At 37.9% G+C, this 20,826-nt stretch overlaps 1 long non-coding RNA gene across 2 annotated transcripts in view; it reads right to left on the reverse strand.

Annotated features, from left to right (window-relative positions):
* Positions 1 to 12,806: 12,806 nt before the first annotated feature.
* The window catches only part of LOC122816351, a 2,791,022-nt gene continuing 2,783,002 nt past the window's right edge, over positions 12,807 to 20,826 (reverse strand). For both annotated transcript variants that reach the window (XR_006367076.1, XR_006367075.1), the window contains exon 4: positions 12,807 to 12,852. This is a non-coding gene — a long non-coding RNA (uncharacterized LOC122816351). The remainder of the gene's footprint in view (positions 12,853 to 20,826) is intronic.

Raw genomic sequence — 20,826 nt, forward strand, 5'->3', positions numbered from 1 at the left:
AGGTGACTGGGTGGGGGATACAATACCCACCTGTGTGGGCAAATGCGGACACTACAGCCCTGAGACACAATGTGGAACATTGTCATGTGGCCTGATGCTAAGGTATATGCATCACCTACCCTTGTGTAGCCTGCTGCCACAGTTGACCACCACACACCCATGCAGACATGCACCCATGCATGTCAGTACTGGCACCCTGTGTATTTGTCTGTGTGTTGTATGGTGCACATGTTCACATCCAGACTCTCTACAACTCCCATGAGCATAGTGAAGCATGCTGTCTGATTTCAGACAACTCCTCATACCCTATGCCCATACACCCTCCATATGACCTGTGTGGTGCATGTCATACCTGCACACTGATATGTTTTGGCAATTCCACTACAGATGAGTTTTACTCCTGGCCCTGCTGAGTGTGTTGATGTGTGTGTGTCCCTGTGAGAGTGTGGCTGTGTTGACGCTGGCACCTGTTCATGTGGACAGGCATGTGTACGTCACCTACCATATAGCTACTGTATCCCTGTTGCAGTTGTCACTCACCATCACATATATGTTCGGAGGGCTCCACAACAGGTAACCCATGTGATGCATCTAATAACTGCATCAAACTGTGATAGCATACATAGTTGTCAGGGGGTTAATACCTTGTGCTGGTAGGTGTGTGACACAATCAAGCTGCCTGACATGTCTTTGCCTCTGTCTGCCTCTACCACTCCTTCTCTGGTGGATGTGGAGACCTACACCTGCTTTGCTTAGGCAGCAGCATGTGTATTCTAAGTGATACTCAGGATCAGCTGATGGCCTCTGCATGAATTGCAGCCCTCCCCTAGCTGATTGCATGTGGAACAGCTGTGGTAACATTCCCATAGCCAATTGCATGGAAACACATTCCAATACCTAGGGACATCATGTTGGTGTTGGCCCTTGTCATTCACTGTGAGCAGGAACTAGATCTGTTGGTTGGCAAACAGCATCTGAGATGGATTGGGAATTTACCTCTAAAAACATACACTGTGGAAACAGGGTAACACACAGGAGGGGGATGTGCCTGACCTGACTACAGACTCTAAGTGCTGCTATACTGCATGTGGAGTACTATTGGTTTAACAGTGTGTGTGTGTGTGTGTGTGTGTGTGTGTGTGTGTGTGTGTGTGTGTGTGTGTGTGTGTGTGTGTGTGGATATGACTTTCCTACATGTCTCCATACCTGCCATGTCAGTTCCAGGTTTATGAGGAATCCCTATCTGCAGAGTCATCTGCAGACTGTGCAGCGTTGTGCCTTTGGTTTCATGTGTTACCAATGGAGCATCTGTCTGTGGACTGCAGAAGGTAGTGTGAAGATTGCAGTCTGTAGATGGTGAATGCCGTGACAGTTACCGACTTCTTATCCCTCATAGGGCATATGTTACAACAAACCCTGTTACAACACTAAATGTATGAGATTATCACAGCAACATGTCATTATTGGCCCTGTGTATGTGCTGCCAGCCACAACCCTGTTGACCTGTGTACATATGTTGTACATGATGTGGTGCATGTGGGCTGTACACCATAAGTAGTGTCATCATATCTGCTAACAAGCCAATGAGATATCAGACTGCTTCACATCTTATGCACAGTAGGGGTTATATGTGATGACATAACCTGGACATTCTGTGGATGTGTGTACAGTCCTTCCTGTGTGTGGGCATCAGTGTTACAGACAGCAGGTAGCAATACCTCTTACAGGAGAACCGGCACACTCAGGGTACCTACATATTTGTAGGTTAGCCTCGGATTTGCTTACTTTGTGTATGCAATGCTTACCACTGCTAAAACAAAAACCTCCGGTGACATCTGCCTACACATAGTTTGTGTCAGATTTGCTGAGCCTGTACACTTAAACTTGCTTACCAGTGCTGACATATGCTTACTACAGCTTATTGCTGCTTAACCTAACTACTGCTTTATGCATTATGATATTGACACCTCACATGTGCATTTCCTGCAGTACTCCAGGTTTATATATATATATATATATATATATATATATATATATATATATATATATATGTATATATGTGTGTGTGTGTGTGTGTGTTATTTCATGGCCGCAGTACTCCAGTTGATAGATATATGTTAATCTGTGGGTTATGCAACATACATATTACCCATAACGTGGTTTGGCATGGGAAATGGTATGTCTCAGTACCTTCCCTGTTTCCCCCTCTCCTTTCTCGCTGACATCCATGGGCCGGTCCCATTAGTACAGGTTCATCCAACCCCAGCACGCCTAGGTCCATAATGTCATACCCATCATTCCCTTCCCCCGTTCCTCCTCCAAATCAATCATCCTTCCTACAGGTTCCAGCCAAATCTAACCACACCACTACACATTGCCCCCTTTCTATCTCTCTGGACCCTTCGCGTGAGTTGTCCCAACCCATGGATCTTCCCACACATGTAGCCCGTGAACATACGTTACTGTCTTTGCTTACCTTTGAGGCATGGCATGTTACCCCAAGGACTTATTTTAGCAGAATTTTTGGGGTCATCCCACCAGGGACGAATATGCATTTGTTTAAGATTAGACTTAGCAAGTTAACACTGTGTCTCTCACTAGTAGCATCCTGCCAGTAGTCTGGGAGGCAGTGCTGTGCTATGCTTAGCAGAGCGTATTATTTGTATGCATGATATTTGCCTTTTGGCATTGATTTCCCCTTCATCACTTGTTATATATGCATCTTGTATCCTTCAGACATGTGTACATGCACTGTATGGGGTCCTGGGAACTTCTACACTTAATTACAATAACACCTCACATCTGAACTTACTGCAGTACTCCAGTTTACATATGTATGTTCTGTAGTCAGTTATGGCACATATGACTGTCTACTGATGCCTTTCACGGGTACAGTTTGGTTATACTATTGTGAGGACATGTTTACTACTACCTCTTTCTTCTGTACCTCTGTGATGGCTTGATGGATAGCTTCTGCGACTATGGTGTATAGGGTCCTGGGTTCGTGACCTGCATGGCTGTTTATTTTGTTGCTGGGCTGACAAAGGCCCATTGGATACAGAGTGATTAAGGCACTTTAAAGCAGTTGTAAGGCCTTAAGCTCACTTACTAGTGTGTATATATGCTTACTATTGCTTATTTGTGCTTACATCTGCTTACTAGTGGCTTATTCCATCTGACACTGATATGTCACATGTGCATTTCTTGGGGTACTCCAGTTCATATATATATATATATATATATATATATATATATATATATATATATATATATATATATATATATATGCTATTTATTGGGTTTTGCAACAAAACTATTGGTTATAACGTGCTTTGCCATATAAAATTGACTGTGCTACAGTGGGACTCAAACCGGGAATGCCTGCGCATCGGTCGGATGCTCTACCCACAACACTATTGCTGTTCTGCTTCATTTACATATTTCTACCATAATGGCATACCTATGTTTTCTTCCCCCAGCCCCTGGGCTCCATGTACACAGCATCCATCCATTCTCCAGTTGCTAGCCCAGCCATACCACACCTCCACACATTTCCCTCTCTGCACATCTCGGTACTCCTTCAGTATACTGTCTCGACCCAAGCTTCTGCAGGCTCTTCATCCGTTTAGTCCATGTACATATGAGCCTTCCCTTGATCCTCCTCTGATACTGGTGGAGACATCAATGTGATTCACACTTTTTGGTTTGTCCTACCAGGGACAGACCTGTTGTTGTGTAAAGAGTAGACATAGCTGGTCTACACTGTTTTTCCCACTGGTAGCATCCTGCCAGGGGTTTGAGAAGCAGTGGTTTTCTCACACACCTTCCCAGCCTCATCTCCCGGTTACGTGGAACCGATGCCCCAGGTGTGACATTCTGTGCATGAAGCATGCCCACACTCCCCCATGGCATGCACCATTTTTCATTATCCTCTTCAGTATTATGCAAGACTATTGTTCTCACAGTATGATTGGACAGACACTGCTCTTTAATACACATAGACTGCCCAAAATACTGTGCTTGAGCAATGTACACATGTTTGCTGGTATTAATCTACATACTTACATACATTTCCACTACTGTTGAATGACTGTGCTGGATGATATGTTTGTGATAACAGCAGCAGAATATGTATCTGCCATGGCTTAGTGGTAACTCACTCACACTACAATGTGCAGGTTCGGGGGGTTGCAACCTGGAAGTGCAGACTATTTTGTTAATAGGCATGATGAGAGCTGTTGGCTACAGAGTGACTAAGGCACTGTAGAGTAATTGTAGGTGGGTATGCGCTGGTTTACGCGAGGCTCAGCATTGCTAACCTCTGGTTGTGGCGTCTTAAACTGAGTTAGCTTCTGCATTGCTTAACCAGTGTGGGCATTGCTTACCACCACCCAAACAAACTTAAAACTGCTTGCTCCCACATAGCCCCACGCTACTTCATGTATTTAGTTTACATTTGTTGACCAGGACAATATGACTGGATGCCTGTCCATTTTAAGCGGTGGCCCATGGAGTACAGCTCCACAGTAAAACCCAGCTACTCATTTCAAGTAATACTGAGATGTTCACATTCATGGAGAGTAACAGACTTAACATAGCTACGTACCACATTCTTCATGCTTAGTTTACATTAACATGCTTAGGTCAGGTTTACATGTGAGGTATGACTGTTGACAAAGGTCAGTTTAAGGTGAAGTTGGATTCCAGTTTAACAGTTCTGGATAGGTTACACTCAGGTATTTGGGTTAGTTTTAGTTATTCCATACCTGGATAGGTTACACTCAGGTATTTGGGTTAGTTTTAGTTATTCCATACCTGGATAGGTTACACTCAGGTATTTGGGTTAGTTTTAGTTATTCCATACCTGGATAGGTTACACTCAGGTATTTGGGTTAATTTTAGTTATTCCATACCTGGATAGGTTACACTCAGGTATTTGGGTTAGGTTTAGTTATGCCATACCTGTGTGGTAGAGTAGAAGAGAATAATGAAGGAGTAGGTAGGTAGGTAGAGGGGGGGCATTGTAACTGTATAGTAGCCTGTTGGAATAATTGGTAGGGGAGCAATAGGGAAGGTTTGACAGATTTTGGCATTTGTATGTGAGGCAGGACAAGAGGTGTTGTTTTCACTAATCGATGTTGGGGTATAGAGTGAAAGTGGGGGGGGGATTTCACCAGGTGGTGAGCATGTGCTGACCCAAGTGTGTCTGTGGTGTTCCTTCATGTGTTATTTACATGTGTCCTGTGGGACAGCTGACGTAATACATGTGGGCGGGGGTTCCGGATTCTGAAAATATAGTTGGGAAAGAGGATGTCACCTACTTGTAACTTTAAACATTAATAGAAATGAAAAATGAGTTGATATGTAAGCAGTATTCATGGGGCACAAAGAGGAAGAGATAGTAGGAATTCTCTGTTGATGTGGAGGAAGGCTGAACGGAAGGTCCACAGCTGTCCATTTCTTCTACAGCTACAGCTGTGCATATACACTGCATTTGGAGGTTGAGTTGGACACTCACATCCCTGGGTGAGAGTGAGGACTACAACAATAACTTGTGATGCCAATTAGATAATCTTACATGCCTACTGTGGGGTGTTGTGACCATGTGTTCTTTGGTGTTATGTAGTGGGCTTTGCAACAACACATCTGGTTATACCGTACTTTGTCATGTAAAATAGACTGTGCTGCATTGGGACTCATACAGGGAATGGCTGCTACTTAGGTGGCAGCTCTGCCCAATTTGCACTATTGCTTACATCCCTGGGGTGGTCTGAATAGAACTGCTCCAGCCAACACCTGCACGCCTCGGCCCATAATTTCATACCCATAGTTCACCCCCGTCCCTCTGCTGTAGCACTCATCCTTACTCTGGGTGCAGGTCGGGTCTAGCCACAACACTACACACTGCCCACTCTCTACTTCTCAGGACCCATCTCGTACGTTGTCTCGACCCATGGGTCATTAGGCTTTCCCAACCTTGTAGTCCGAGTACATACACACTCTGCCTTGATAAATCGTTGCACGGAAGGGACTCCGATCATCAAAACTTTTTAGGGAATCCTGCAAGGGATGCTCCTGTCTATGTTGCAAGATTAGACTTGGCGGGTCCACAGTGTTCCCCCCACTGGTTGTGTCCTGCCTGTAGTTTGGAGAGCAGTGGATTTTTTACATTGTTTGTGTGTTTATTTGCATGTTTCCCTGTCTTGCTGGGGGGGGTAATGCTATGTGTTACACATATGTTGATTGGGCCCCTCACAGCTCAATTCTCTTTCATTTGTATTGACAAGATTGTTGGCCACAGAGCATTTAAAACTGGATGGCATAAACTGTTAAACAGAAAAGAAACTAAATGGATAATCAGATTGGGTGGTTTGTTTCCACCAGGCCTTAATGACAAGTTATAAATCATTTGTTATTACTAGTCTAATATGGTTATAAACATTCTTATTTTTAGTTTCTATCTTGACATAGTTTTCACTGGTTTGATATGTCTATCATTATTATTTAATAATATGTTTTCAGTATTAGAATTTTAGAATACATGTTAGTTTCTAATTATGATGGTTTATTGTGGGTTATATTTCTCTTTTTTTCCACTGTACTATCTTATTTACATTATGTGGTCATGTATTAGATTAATATCTTATTTATAATTTATCTAAACAGGAAATTATGTCATATGCTTCGTTTGAATTATGTATAAATAAGGACTGTTCAATCATTTTGACCATACCACTGAAGAAAGCTAATTGCTGAAACTTGTTTGGTTAACAATAAATCAGTTTTTTGCTACACCTACTCGGGGTGCTGGATTTTGTTTCCTGCACCATCTACACCAAATGGCACTGAATGTTTATTATCCCAGTTTACAGTCATTTCATCACAACTATCACCTCACTTTTAAACAACATATCTAACCAGCCCCTTACAGTGTCTCTCTCCACTAACTCTAAACCCAACTACTTCTCTTTTAAACCCACACAAACCTCTTATATCACAAAACTCCTATAAAAACTAAAGCCTACCTGTCTAGAAGCTGACCAACTCCCTAATGACTTCTTAAAAACTGGTGGAAGCTCCATCTCCTGTTTCGTATCTATCCTAATCAATCAATCCATTGTAGAACAATATGTCTCCATATTATGGAAAATATCCCATATCATCCCCCTCTACAACAGAGGGCTATCTAAAGGCCTTTCTAATTATTGGCCAATTGCCATTCTTTCATCCCCTAGCTAAAATCATAGAGAAATGTATCCATAAGCAGCTCCTAGACCACCTGACTACAGATAACCTCTTATCTAGGTCACAGTACGGTTTCCGCTCAAAACAAAGTACCTCCACAGCACTCATACGTTTCAATAACTACAGCAACCTCCGCAAAACCATTGGACAAGTAGTCTCTACTATATTCCTTGATATGTCCAAAGCTTTTGATATGGTATCTCACCAGCTTCTACTCAACACTCTAGCCTTCTTCAACCTCAACTCTATAGCTCTTAACTGGTTCTTTAGCTATCTTACTAATTGACAACAGGAAAATAAATTGGATAATGGTCTCTACATACTCCGCCCAGTCTGTGTTGGGGTTCCTCAGTGTTCCATCCTTGGCCCTCTCCTTTTCATGATATTCAGAAATAATCTAAACACCGCCACTAAATCTGCTTCTATCATTCAATATGCTGACAATGCTACTCTTATTTAAGCAATAACCCACACCTGGGTGTGGGTAATGCTGGATTTACCCACGGTTGGTGTGGTTTGGTCACGAGGGTGAATAAATCCAGCATTACCCACACCCAGAAGTGGGTTATTGTTATAATGAAGTTGTTGCTGTTGTTTGTCTTTCATCTTTTCCCGGTTAGAGGTCGCCACAGCGGAACTCCGGTTCGCTAATGATCGGCAGTATATTTTCACGTATACAATGACATTATTTAAGAAAAAAATACTTACTTTTCTTAAATAATGGCATTGTATAATGCCTCTGTGCTGTCTGGTGTTCTGCGGCAGTTCTGATGTACTGTGCATGCGTATTCTTACGCAGTACATCAGGGCTGTGTGTGGAAGCAACGGAGAAAGCAAGATCTCCGTTGCTGTTTAGAAAATGTCTCGCTATGTTAAAGGAGTTTAACACAGTGAGACAGCTTTAAAAAAAGCAACGGAGATCTTCCTTTCTCTGTTGCTTTTTTTAAAGCTGTCTCGCTATGTTAAACCCGTTTAACATAGGGAGACAGCTTAAAAACTCCTTTAACATAGCGAGGCACTTCCTAAAAAGCAACAGAGATCTTGTGTTCTCCATTGCTGTAACAAAAAAAAAAAAAGACTTATACTAATGGAAAAAGTCCGGGCGACCGGACCTTTTTCCATTAGTATAAGTCTGATTTACAACAGGTACACTGACCAATCAGTGTTCACATTTTGGAATATTAATGGGGGGGTCATTGTATAATTGCTCTGTTCCCACACCCCAAGAACTCCAAGGTAAACTGCAAAAATAATTTCTAGATATTGAAAATTACCTAAATGAACTTAAACTCATCCTAAACACAACCAAAACAAAATTAATGATCTTCTCAAACAGGAAATCCAAAGCAAAACCACCTCCTCTCCCCATCCACTAATGGCACGATAATAGAACCAGTTAATCAAACAAAACTACTTGGTGTCACAATAGACAACAACCTAATATTTGATAAACACATAATCACTCACAATTAAGAAAGTCTGCATCAAACTTGATGCACTGTATAGGGTCAAACCTTACCTTTCTTAAAATGCTAGACGAGCCACAGCCAGATCCCACCTCCTATCTACTCTTCTCTACTGTTCTTAACTTTTCACTAACCTGCGCATGTCTGATGTATAGCTACTTGATTCCTGCTATAACACAATATCAAAATTTGCTGCTAATATACCCAATAGGACCCATTATTGCCTTGTTCTTCAAAAATTACACTGGCTTGAACTTCCCAATCTGTTATTGCTCTATCAACTCAGCACCGTCCACTCTATTATCCACAAACCTGAAAACTGACCTGCACTCTCCATCCTTGTGCAACTAAATACCAACTCCAGGAGTCTTAGATCAACCGATAAACTCATACTGAAGGTTACAAAGTCCCGTAATTACTTTGGTGACTCTCTTCTCCTTCAAACCAGCCAAACAGGGGAACCTATTACCCCAGAATATCTTAAAAAACACAGATTGTCATAGCTTCAAAAAACTCCTAAAGGAATACCTTACTCAACAATAGTTATGCTTCTGTAATACTCCTGGCTAGTTTCTCATCCCATTAATTATTTTCTGCTATCTTTTCCTTGTCTTACTTCTACCAAATGAAAATACCACAATGATTTATTTTAGTTATATATCTAATACGTTTCATATTAGTGCCTGTAGTAAGGCTTAGGAAATGTAATGTTTTTCTGTTTTTACATTCTCTTTTTGTAAATTGTGATTGTTGGCATCTGTGAAACTTTTTTGTATATTGTTTGTAAATCTTTTAAAAATTTTTTTGTAATCTTTTTTTGTATTATTGTCATGGAGCTTTTCTCCCAGGATCTCCACTGAAAATGGGCTACTTGCACAGTCTGACTCTACCCGGTTAACAAATGTAAAATAAATAAATAAATATGCATAGATAGATAGATATAGATACAGATATTGTATATGACCTATATACGTATATACATATATATGTCATGTACTTTGACTGTGCCATAAACAGGTGATTCCTATTTAGATAGAAGGTATCATACCAATTGTTTCTTGTTATAAAAATAAAATAAAACAAAATTCCTCATTCAGTCAGTACCACAATGTAAGCTACAGTGACTCTCTACTCCCTTTACAATGGTAAGGAAATTGATATAAGCTCAATTACTACTCCTCAAAAGGCTTCAGATTCATGCTGTCTTTGGCAGGCCTCCATGATTTGTCTCAATACTAATATAATTTTTCGCTATTTATGGTGGACCAGCTAATATATTTAATAAATACCATAAAAAGAGTTCATAGAAATATGATTTCCAGTGGTGCTAATACGCTACATTTTGTGATAAACAAATAGCTTGGTTAAGATATCTTCCAATTTCATGGAATGAAAAACCAAGCTGAAGGCTTACCATCCTAAAAAGAAATATACAAAGAGGAACCCAATTATCATTAAATCTTTATATTCAACAAGAAATAATTTGATAATAACATGAACTGACTGTTCCAGTTCACTCTTTCAACCACAATCTAAAAGTTCCTGAAAAGTAAGCCAATGAAGTTTACTACAAAATACTGAATTTTGATTACCTGATTCAGTTTGTATAACTGCAAACGTATCTTATTAGTACAAAGGCCTAATAGTCTTAAAAACAATAGTGAGGTGACTGGGCTCAACACCAGTGGTTGACAGCACTGCAGAAATACTTCATACCCTGAAATCGGGTGATCTTGACTAATGACCTCTAGGGCCCTTCCAATCTTAGCTGCACACAGTGGGGGCATGGTAGTAGGCAAGTAGCTAGGAATTAGTAGACAGGGTGTTAGGATAATACATTTTCTTATTGATGGCTCTGGATTGATGATCTCTGTCCGTAAGGCAGTCTGGGGGTAAATTTATGATTTCCCCTCCAGTTGTCAAGATTTTGTTTGAGTGGGGTCATGGATGAACTCTGTTTTATACGGTTGGGGAGCATTAATGATATAAGAGTTAAAAACAAGTCCTTTAAAACAAAATTATCAGGCAAAAAAATGATCCTGTGGCTCAAATATGCTTTTGAAATATATAAGAACACATATTTTACAATATATTTCACCATTTCAGGTGATGTCGTCAACGCCAAACTTGAAGATCTCTTATTTGCATACTCGTCATAAATGGCTCATATTCAGTTAAGTGTAAAGATTATTTTATCATTAAATAATTCAGGAATGTAATGTCAATCATAACTACATAACTAATTCTTGTATTTGAAAATTGAAAATTTATATTTCCTTTTATGTAATCACAGTAAAGAATATGTTATCTTTAATATCTGAAAATAAGAATGAAAATAAAGACGAATAGCTGCAATACTGATCTACTAACATAACACAAATGTCATACAATGGTCCTGAACCATAACATGTATCTATGTCAGAAGGTCTCTTTGGCTCCCTATTCAAATTATGGCACTCAAAATGCCAAGTGCTGAAATGCCAGAAAAAAAGACTGAAACCCCAAAGAAGAGTGATCTTGAATTCCTGTTCTCCTTAAAACTCCTTTTTGAAGGTGGGCAAGACCCCTCACACTCACTCATTGAGGGGAACCCCCCAATCCTCAACTTATATATGCCAACTTCAAGACTGCCATACCTTAGAAAAAAGGGAATATTCTGAGAAAGTGCATTTTGGACTTAATAATTGTAAGTCCAGGCATTTGGCCATTCATTCTCTACATTTCGGGACTCAATGTAGTGGGTCCCAGCATTTCAAATGGTTAGCAGTCTCATTACTTGCACATGAATTTGCCTATTATTGAACAAATCTGAGTACTAATTGTTACCAAGTTAATTTGTTATGATGTTGATCATTCAAAGTGATACATAGCACTATACTACTTTGAGTACTGGGGTGACAAAAGGAGTAACTGTCCGTGTTCTCCATGCACTAGACGTGAGCTGAACTTTTTGAAGCATTACAATAAACACTATTCGTGTGCAATATTTATGGATATTGTAACAGTGGCAATTCAGATTCATATTTAATGCAGTAATGCAGTGTATGTTGGCTTTGTTTACATTAACTTTATCTTACACTAACATACTAACTTACATTAACACATATATTCATAGCCATAAGTAGTATACACACACACACACACACACACACACACACACACACACACACACACACACACACACACACACACTCACACAAACACAAACCCACACTCAGACAAACTGTATGTGAATGCCATGTCATTAACATTTTATATGTGTATAAAGTTAAATATACAATTCACATTCATGCTATATCACAAGCTTAATGAAAACTGAAGCAGTTGCAAATGTTCTTATCAAACAAGGTATATTGCTTTTCTTAATGCAAAATCTGAACTAGCGTAGTGTACCGTATGACATCTAGAATTTTCCAATTAATATACATCAAGACGTATGTATGTAAATGCTTCCTAGAACCAGGATAGCAGTTAATTATATATCCAGCCAAATATATCAACTTCATATCAGATTTATTTGTGTGTCTATTATTGCCTTAATAATTCTCATTAGGAACAAAAGATTCTAACAAAGATCGACCCAGAGCTCTTTGTACAACTCAGTCTACTTGCTCAGAAACAATTAGCTGTGAATTTGGGGAGATTTAGGCGTTGGACTGAATAATGTGAATTAATAATCACATGTAAGTTTAAAACTCTGTACTATACTGTTGAATGTTTGATTCCAACTACTGGCAGTATGCTCAAAGTATACACCACAAACAAAAGTTCAGCAATAAACAGTAATTTTAGACACCATAACATTCCTCATCACATATTCTGAATGATGGCAAAATCTCTACAGAATGCTCTGCAAACTCCTGACTGATTGAGACAAAAATAATGCTATTACAACAGAAAGGAAACAGCAAACCAAAGGGAAGCATCTTTGTAAAGCATGCAGTTTGTTGCTGTGACAGCAGAGTTGCATCATTGTAGTGCCATTGGGAACAGAACAAAAATGTACAGCGACAGTTCGTTAAAATGAATGAATGAGGACTTTGTTATTCTTCATTCCAGTTATATCTACAGGTGACATGGTATAGTAAAATATACTTACTCTTACTTGTTCTCGGTCACAACTCATCTGTTGCCTTGGAATCTATAAGAGAAAAAAAATAATTTGCTTGACAGAAATTGCATTACCTGCAAATCACACAACTACAAATGGCTATGGAATAGAACTTGTAGACTGTGTGTGATAATATATACACGTATTTCTGGAAGCACATAAATTATCACTGTTGACCATACTGAAGGTAAAAACAATTTTCCGTATATAAAGTTATAACATCAGGACTTCTTTATGTTATAAACTACAATATTCATAAAGATTCCATCTAGTTAATAAAATTTAAATAACTACTGTGTTATTAACATCTTAACTTTTCAAAAGTATATTATTTAAACTTGTGTTTTGAAGGAGCTAGCCTCCTAGGAACTACATATTCCCTTTTCTTAATACGTTCACTCATTTGCATTCATTGAAATGAGTACAATACCCTGTTTTGATGATATTGATACTGTACTCCACCATATCTATAATTACTAAAACCGTTCCCGTTTCTATGGTCATTCAACCTCACCATGAAGTAAACAAAACAAATGCTCCCCCCCCACACTCACACACACACACAAAAAGATAACTTATAGATTTGATAACATTTAAATTAGCACTAGCCTGCATTTCAGAAATAATAAACAGTTTTCCTTTGTTGTTAAGAACATTTAATTCTGAAATGGGGATTCTCTGAAAATCATTCCCTCCATCTCATAGTTTTCATCTTCACTGTGGAGAGCTGCAGTTAAACTGCAGGTGTTCAGCATCTGTACTTATACATACATACATACATACATACCCACATACATACATACATACATACATACACACACATACATACATGCATATATACATACATACATACAGGCTAATGCATACTCGTTTATACATACACACACATACATACATACAGACATACATACATGCATACTTATACAGACATACATACACACAAATACATGCATACATACATGCATACACACTTATGCATACATGCACACATTTCAGAGGCCCTTGCAGCACTACATTATATTTAAGGAAAGTGAGCATATTACTTTATTTTGCTATCATATGAGTGAAGCAATATGCTACCTTTGAGAAAACTGCAACAATGCTCACATCATTGCTAAAATACTACATTGTCATGAGTATAACCAATTATATGTAATTTATGTCAGATTATACAAATTAATACTAAAGTATGTACCGTTTTGTCTAGCACAAGGCACTAAATGCCATCTTTCTTTTTATTTATTTATTTTTGGTGAGACATTTGGACTCAGTCACATACTCACATGCACACACACACACACACACACACACACACACACACACACACACACACACACACACACACACACACACACACACACACACACACACACTCACACATGCACACAGACATGTATGGCAGTTTTCAACTGACCTATCCTGAGGGGTAAGAATTATATACAACAGTCCATCCCTTGAACTATACCACTTTTCAATGGGTCACTGCATCTTATGAGGGCCCATACATTATGTCCATCTAATTTTGAGAGGTGGTGATGATTAAATGCATAACTAATGCCTCATTCTGGGAAGAAGGTGAAGCAGGCATGGGATGGTCAACAAACTGTGGCCATCTGTTTAGTTTTTGTGCATATGTAAACCTACACCTATTATTAACAGGCTGCTGGATGTATGCATGTTTCTTTGCTTGGGTGTATACATGCAACTGTATGCTAGAGTGCAATGGGCAGTGACTAGTACAGCATCCTGTTTCCATGGTGATGCCTTACCATTGATCCACATCAAATTCTTATCCATAATTGCTAATTCCCTATTCTCCTGGATTGCTCCACCTTTCTCTCACTTCATGTATGAGCTTTTCCAGGCACCTGGGTCACTAAACAAACTGGATTAAAAATAAAAAGATCTAACTGAACTTGCAGGTCACTAGAAGCAACCCAAAGTGGTGTTATTTAGTGCTTTCATCCCTTCTTCACATTTACAATTACTGCTCTATTATGTCTTACATTTAAATGAATAATCCTAACTCACATCATACCCATCAATGAATTATAGACAGTTAAAAAACTATCCTAAAGAAAACACTAAGCCATTAAAAGCAATTTCTCACTCCATTGTTCCAACAGTGAATGCTTACATAAACAAATTGTTACATATATGCATATTATGTGCATATAAAATGCATGTGCAACTATATAAAATCACTAAAATCAACAAATTTTACATATTTTTATTTTTATATGTTAAATATTTAATATTACCCTTATCAGCCAAAAAATAAATAAATATTTGCTAAACAAACCAAAAAATATCTCATTTACATCTATAACTTAGCTGACTGCAATTTTAACATAATGTTCAAAGAATTTTCATTTAAATCTTGTTCTTTCATGGCATTTAACATTAACTGTCAGACCAACTTTATATAATCTACTGTACTTCCCAACATGTTCCCCGGGAGTAATTTTCACTTTTTTCTAATATAAAGAAGAAAAATCTCTTAAAATCTATAAAAGTTCTTGAATGTTTTTATTACACATTGTTCAATTCCTTATGCTTAATATCATACAGTAAATATGTTCATTTTGTATGTCTTTCAACTTCCTATCTTCTCCATATAAAATACTTCACAAGTGGAGCAACATGCAAGATGAACAACCCCTCTAGTCTCCTAGTCTCACAATTATGATGTCCCTGACTTTATCATATCCCAGCACTGTAACATAAAAGCCATCCTGGACATATCTGTAAAACTTACAATAGCCACATTTTGCCATCCTATTTTAAATCTGTTTTTACTGTTTTTTCCTTCTTCCAAAATATATTTTACATTTCTGCTTCTTCCAAACAATATCACAGATTTTCCCTTTAATTCAAAAGGGAATGCTAAATTTCCAGTTCCTTTTTACAGCATTATAAATTTCATTTTCATTCTGACTATACACAAAAACCTTGGCCTTTATTTTCATACACTCAGTTATTTTCAGCCACATGATTACCTGGGTCCATCAGAACTGGTTTAACTCTAGAGTGTCTATTTCTCATAAACTTAGGGTACACATTCACTAGTAGAATTTCTGGATAACCACGTTCTCTGACCAAATTTACCAGCTTGTCAACTTCATTAGAAACTATCAAATCTACTCACACCATCCTTGACAAATTGACCTTTCAGAATATTTTTCTTTGGAAAATAAGGGTGGCTACTCCTAAAATGTAGATAAGAATTACGAAATATCTTTCCTATAAAATTCCAGTGTAAACCTCCTATTAATAATGACATTACTAATAAGGAAATCTAAATATTTAATAGAGTCACTCTGACATGAACTTATAAATATCAGGAAGGAGGTAGTTCCTGAAATGAATTAAAAAAACTGCTAGATCTCCTGTCCACTCTATCCAGAAAATAAATATCCCGGTAAGGGGTCGCCACAGTGGAACTCCAGTCCGCTAATGATTGGCAGTAGATTTTTTTCATGAAACACCGAGGTGCCAGCTCGAAGCCCAACCTTCAACAAAGGCACGCCCATTTATGCACGCGTGTCTTTTGAACGCTACCCAACTGCGGGGAGGACATGCAGACTCCACACAGAAGGCACTCCCAAGCCGAGAATCGGACGGGAGAACCTCTTGCTGTGAGGTAACAATGCCACCGTTGTACCACTGCGGCACATTCCCGTGCTTTAATAGTAATGTTTGCAAAACCTGGAGCTCATGCTGTGCCCGCCGTGCCCACTCTAGTCTTTTGGTGAAAAAAAAAAAAAAAATATATATATATATATATATATATATATATATATATATATCTATATAATTTCCATAAGACTGATCAAAGACATTTATCAGAACATTAGATACATTGCCACCCTCGCACAAAAGTTAGGAGAACCAAGTCAAGCCTTTAAAATGTGGAATCACATTAAATACATTAATTATGCCTATAGTTAGTCACAAATAACTATTTTTCATCAAACAGTACACTGGCTACATAATTAAATTGTGTTCAGTTGTGGTAAACCCACTGCAAGTTATTTATTATTTACTTGATATTAGCCAAAATGGATTGTTAAGATCTGGTCAATGCTTCTCCTATGCTATCAATTAAATATGTGCAAATAAGACAGATAAAATAAATATTTCATTAACATCCTCCACACTGCATCCAATCACACCTACTTAATTCAGCATGCTTATGACTTGACCACCATACGCTCTGAAAAAAAACTCTTCCCCATCTTGAACCTATAACCCAGTCATCTTCTACTTCATCTAAATCCTGACGTAATAACTCTTGAGTTCCAACTAAATTCAAAAAAATTACACCTATTCCTTACAAAAGCACCAACATGAACAGGGCTCCATTCACTGTTACCTCCCTAAATAACACAAAAATAGAAATTGTCTCACACTTTAAACTATCAGTTTAAAATCAAATTTGCATATACATTAGACATTCAAAAAAAACCCACTATAAACTCAGTACACTTTATTGAATCAAGCATTCCGTAACAAACAGCTCCAAAAAAAAAACACACTTGGCATCCATCTTCCTGTTAGCATCCTTACTATATGGCTCTCTGATCTTGACAAATCTAGTGAAACACTTTTATCTGCACTAGAACAATGATATAGTAAAGTGGCAAGTATTGCAACAAGTCTGACTTATATGTTGCATCCCTTTTTTTGTCCTAAAACAATGAACTGGATTCAATTGCTTCATTAGCTCACCTACTATCAAGACAGTTACATTCGCAGGACAAAGTACTTATTAACATCCACAAATCCAACAGCAGCAGATGCCATGTACAAATTTTACATGACTAAAATATGGAACATGATGCCACTCTCAGTGAGGTTAACTAGCAAACTCTTCATCTTAAAAACTGCTGTTATGAAATATTTATTAGATTATTGGTATTGCTCTTACTCAACACAAGGGGAACCCCTCACAAGTTAAATATCATTTTCTGACTGACACCTGTTAACCAAACCGGCATAAATGTCTTCAACCGTATCCAGTTGAAATAATGGGATTTGTAATGTCAAGTGGCATCAGAAAAAAAAGTCCAGGAGAATAGCAAATATTGAACATTGTTCTCTTTTAAACTTTGTTTTTGAAGGGAACCAAGCCCACTTTGTACCTCCAATCTCGGTTAAATCCATATTTATATAATCCAACTCCAAGATGACCATACCTTGGAGAATAGGGAATATTCTTAGAAATGGCAATTTATTTATTTATTTATTTTGCTTACTGGGGTAGAGCACTGATTTCGATGGATCTTTTTTAGATTCAGCCAGAGAGTGCTGTCTGATTAAGTGGCATGCTCAGAGTCGCACAGTTTCGCAATGGAGGCTGCAGTACTCAAACCCTGGACCACAAGAAACAGCTCACTAACACTTTCTTAATTCTTTGTGCCAACTGTCAAACAATTTTTGATTTGATATATGTAAGTCAGCTTTTTTTGGCCAGTCAGTCTCCATATTATAGGAGTTTTTTTCTGTTTTTATTGCAAATATCCCTAGCCTATGTCCCTTATCCCTTATGTTTTTTTTTACTAATTTAACAACATCACAATTTCTACCTTAACATTCTTGCTTAATGCAAACCCTTTTCCTTACCCTGTCTCTCAACTTCCATTTCTATCCACCCTTACTTTCTTATCTCTCTTTGACATTGCTTATGTAGCTCTAGCAGGATATCACACAAATAAAATACTATGCAATCCACAAGTGCAAAGTGTAATCACTACTAAACCATCCGCTTCCTCTGTGCTGTACTTTACTATGTGCTCACAGACATTCCTAACCACATGTAATGCAATGAACTAATACATTCAACTTTCATGTTTTCAATCTTTCTCTACCAGAACAATTCTTGAATTTTCAGTCCATTCTTGTATGATTATGTTTGCTATTCCTGGTATTTGTAAATATTCAATATTTTGATTCTACACATTTTTTTACATAAAAACATTGCATCTATGCACTTAATGTAATTCATTATAGATTCATATACTATGTGTAGTATCTGTGGAGCTTTTTCTCACTGGACCTCTGCTATTTTTTCTTCTGCCAAGTGTGTCTTTCCCAGTAAACAAATGCTAACAAATAAATAATCACACAATACTGTCCTTGTTGCATTCCCAGATACCCAATTAAAACATGTACTTTACCAGTATGACTGTATATTCTGCATCTTTAATTCCTTAATTAAGACATATTCCTTTCAGGATACCAATACAACATTTGTAAGGTGGTATAGGATATCAAAAATGCTGGCTAAGGAGTATATCCCCTTTAACAGATCATGTCTCTTCATTAAAAAGTTTCATGATTATGGTGTTAATGATCATCAAGATTGCTGCAGTGAGAATAGATTGATCCGGGCTTCTATATAAGTTTGGAAGTACCCAATGCCCCTAAAAAGTTCATTCAGCTTCTACATTAAGAAACAATGTTTAATCCAATTTCTAAGAGAGCCCTTCTGCTCCATTGTAGAATAAAATGATCTGACTGACTAACCCAACATTTAAAATGATTTCACATTACCTGATAATTACAATCCAATTAACTGAGTACTCACAGTTAATATGATGACTGTTGCTCTATTTTAATTGTAAAAACATCTTCGTTATAATGAATTAATATTTATTTTGCTCATATTCAGTAAGACATATTATCTTATATAGCCAGAGAAGTCTATGTATGTATAGAATTCAGAGCCTAGAGATCACAGACAACAGGTCTCACAGACCACAAGTGACTGAGAATTTGTGAGTATGCTTGTTCAGATCCTTTCTGCAGTTGCTCAGAAAAAGAGGTCATCGGTGGACTGTGCTAAACTTTCAGCTCTTTTTGATGTAGGGTAGATTTAGTGTTTGAGGGATTGGTGTGGATGAAGAGGAGTTGTGTAAGTGGAATCATATGCACATTTAAACTGTGGAGCTTTCAAAACCTACTTTTTTGTCTGTTCTATAGTCTCATTTGTTGGTTGCCCACCCATACTACCAGTGAATGTCATACCTCAAATAGTAGTAATGATTGTTGCTTTACACCTATTTCTTCTGAAAATAGATTTGCAATCTCAAGCGCTGCTATCAGTTTTTCTTACATTTCATCATTATTCAAATAAGGTCCTGTCACAGAAAATTATTTCATTGACTGGTGTGTGAGGTGAGTTTGTAATTATTTAAGGGGGAGGTTTGTCCATTATAAAAACACAATTATTTAATTGTATAACATTACTTTTGGTTTATCATTTTTAGACTGGTCTGTTCAAAAATCAAGCTCTGTCATAAGGGTAACATGCAAAATAAGTTACTTTTTAGTCAACCAAAGATGAAGGCTGCAATGTGCAATGGGAAGTCTAGCAAATGTAATGCAAGTATGTTCTCTATCCTTTTGTCCTTTAGAAATAGAAATGAGAGGTATAAGGGCTGACAAACAGTGTAGCACATTTGAAAAAGTTTCTACTCTTTTCTCATTCACTCTAACACATGCACGCAAAATTTGCAAAATGCAATCTCACTGACTCCAAATAATTGAGAACAAATGCCAAGGCACATACCAAACAGTAGACACTGAACATTGCTCTTTGCAGGGGAGAATACACCCATTACAGCTATGCACAGGAGTTTGCTCCCCAGGACCCATTTCTGCTAACTCCACAACTGCACAGCTGAGATGTGAAGAGGAACACATTGTGGGGAAGCAAAACCATATTCACATAAACTGTGATCTTGTAGGGAATTAATTTAATAAGACATTTGCTTAGGAAAATCTTTACTGGAAATGTGGTCTAACATTCACCTATCAACACACAAATATGGCTTGTACTAACCAATATATTCTGCTCTGTAACTACATTTTACATTCTATGTTCTCTCTTTTCATGAAATCCTGCTCATCCAGGAAATAAAACAGACACTGGATCAGTCAAAGATGTCATTAAATATCAGCAGCCTGGAAATAATGTTGATAAGGCCTTAGCAGCATTTA

This window comes from Protopterus annectens, chromosome 12.part0 (genome assembly GCF_019279795.1).
Source record: "Protopterus annectens isolate FY-2018-M chromosome 12.part0, PAN1.0, whole genome shotgun sequence".
Taxonomy (NCBI): Eukaryota; Metazoa; Chordata; order Ceratodontiformes; family Protopteridae; genus Protopterus; species Protopterus annectens.